The sequence below is a fragment of the Tachysurus vachellii genome, chromosome 3 (assembly GCF_030014155.1).
Source record: "Tachysurus vachellii isolate PV-2020 chromosome 3, HZAU_Pvac_v1, whole genome shotgun sequence".
NCBI lineage: Eukaryota > Metazoa > Chordata > Actinopteri > Siluriformes > Bagridae > Tachysurus > Tachysurus vachellii.
Window position 1 is genome coordinate 31,865,534 of NC_083462.1, and position 3,328 is coordinate 31,868,861.

The window sequence follows — 3,328 nt, forward strand, 5'->3', positions numbered from 1 at the left end:
TTTATATGCTGAAGCATTACAGTTGTCCTTCACTGGAACTAATAAGTTTTGATAATTGCTAGGAGGAACCATGACAAAGCCCCTGTGCACAAAGCACAGAGCTCCATAAAGACATGGTGTGTTGAGGTTAGAGTGGAAGAACTCGAGTGTCCTGCACAGAGCTCTGACATGGACTCAACCCCACTGAACACCTTTGTGATGAACTGGAACACCGACTGAACCCCAGACCTCCTCACTCTTACACACTCCAACATCAGTGTCTGATCTCACTAATGCTCTTGTAGCTGAATGATCACTAATCCCCACACACACACTCCAACATCAGTGTCTGATCTCACTAACGCTCTTGTAGCTGAATGATCACTAATCCCCACAGACACACTCCAACATCAGTGTCTGATCTCACTAACGCTCTTGTAGCTGAATGATCACTAATCCCCACAGACACACTCCAACATCAGTGTCTGATCTCACTAACGCTCCTGTAGCTGAATGATCACTAATCCCCACAGACACACTCCAACATCAGTGTCTGATCTCACTAATGCTCTTGTAGCTGAATGATCACTAATCCCCACACACACACTCCAACATCAGTGTCTGATCTCACTAATGCTCTTGTAGCTGAATGATCACTAATCCTAACAGACACACTCCAACATCAGTGTCTGATCTCACTAATGCTCTTGTAGCTGAATGATCACTAATCCCCACAGACACACTCCAACATCAGTGTCTGATCTCACTAATGCTCTTGTAGCTGAATGATCACTAATCCCACACACACACTCCAACATCAGTGTCTGATCTCACTAATGCTCTTGTAGCTGAATGATCACTAATCCCCACAGACACACTCCAACATCAGTGTCTGATCTCACTAATGCTCTTGTAGCTGAATGATCACTAATCCCCACACACACACTCCAACATCAGTGTCTGATCTCACTAATGCTCTTGTAGCTGAATGATCACTAATCCCCACAGACACACTCCAACATCAGTGTCTGATCTCACTAACGCTCCTGTAGCTGAATGATCACTAATCCCCACACACACACTCCAACATCAGTGTCTGATCTCACTAACGCTCTTGTAGCTGAATGATCACTAATCCCCACACACACACACTCCAACATCAGTGTCTGATCTCACTAACACTCTTGTAGCTGAATGATCACTAATCCACACACACACTCCAACATCAGTGTCTGATCTCACTAATGCTCTTGTAGCTGAATGATCACTAATCCCCACACACACACACTCCAACATCAGTGTCTGATCTCACTAACGCTCTTGTAGCTGAATGATCACTAATCCACACACACACTCCAACATCAGTGTCTGATCTCACTAATGCTCTTGTAGCTGAATGATCACTAATCCCCACACACACACTCTCCAACATCTAGTGTCTGATCTCACTAATGCTCTTGTAGCTGAATGATCACTAATCCCCCCACACACACACTCCAACATCAGTGTCTGATCTCACTAATGCTCCTGTAGCTGAATGATCACTAATCCACACACACACTCCAACATCTAGTGTCTGATCTCACTAATGCTCTTGTAGCTGAATGATCACTAATCCCCACAGACACACTCCAACATCAGTGTCTGATCTCACTAATGCTCTTGTAGCTGAATGATCACTAATCCCCACACACACACTCCAACATCTAGTGTCTGATCTCACTAATGCTCTTGTAGCTGAATGATCACTAATCCCCACACACACACTCCAACATCAGTGTCTGATCTCACTAATGCTCCTGTAGCTGAATGATCACTAATCCACACACACACACTCCAACATCTAGTGTCTGATCTCACTAATGCTCTTGTAGCTGAATGATCACTAATCCCCACAGACACACTCCAACATCTAGTGTCTGATCTCACTAACGCTCTTGTAGCTGAATGATCACTAATCCCCACACACACACACTCCAACATCAGTGTCTGATCTCACTAATGCTCCTGTAGCTGAATGATCACTAATCCACACACACACTCCAACATCAGTGTCTGATCTCACTAATGCTCTTGTAGCTGAATGATCACTAATCCCCACACACACACACTCCAACATCTAGTGTCTGATCTCACTAATGCTCTTGTAGCTGAATGATCACTAATCCCCACACACACACACTCCAACATCAGTGTCTGATCTCACTAATGCTCCTGTAGCTGAATGATCACTAATCCACACACACACACTCCAACACCTAGTGTCTGATCTCACTAATGCTCTTGTAGCTGAATGATCACTAATCCCCACAGACACACTCCAACATCTAGTGTCTGATCTCACTAACGCTCTTGTAGCTGAATGATCACTAATCCCCACACACACACACTCCAACATCAGTGTCTGATCTCACTAATGCTCCTGTAGCTGAATGATCACTAATCCACACACACACACTCCAACATCAGTGTCTGATCTCACTAATGCTCCTGTAGCTGAATGATCACTAATCCACACACACACTCCAACATCTAGTGTCTGATCTCACTAACGCTCTTGTAGCTGAATGATCACTAATCCACACACACACTCCAACATCTAGTGTCTGATCTCACTAATGCTCCTGTAGCTGAATGATCACTAATCCACACACACACTCCAACATCTAGTGTCTGATCTCACTAACGCTCTTGTAGCTGAATGATCACTAATCCACACACACACTCCAACATCTAGTGTCTGATCTCACTAACGCTCTTGTAGCTGAATGATCACTAATCCCCACAGAAACACACACTCCAATATCTAGTGGAAGCTTGAGTAGGATGTAACTGATCGGCTGTGCGTGTATATGTTATTAAATATATTGTGTTTTCCTGTATATGAAAAATTGGAATATTTTATCACGCATTCAGTTTTCAGTAACGGTTCTGGGCTTGTAGTAATAATAATAAAAATAATATTCATAATTTTTTACGTTGTGAAAATAAATAAATAGCGATTCCTAACCTTAGTCCTGACATAGCCATGCTCTAACACGCTACTCGACTGCGTTAGGGTCTGTTCATTTGGCTGATAAGATGCAATGAAATACTGCTTTTTTAAAAGCATTACAGATAAGAATCGCACATCCAAGATCATGACTTGATACAAGGAGAGAACAGAGCTCAGGGAAAGTAGGGCAGAGTAGCCCCTTTTCTTTTCATTTGTGTTATACGTTACCTCAGGATTTGCTTCGGATTAGGAGGTGTAATGTGTAGAAAGCACAATTATACAGTGCATTCTGTAGTACAAAGCCAAAAGAAGATGAATTCAGGTAATTTAAGGTGAAGAGCTTTGAAGAACTGG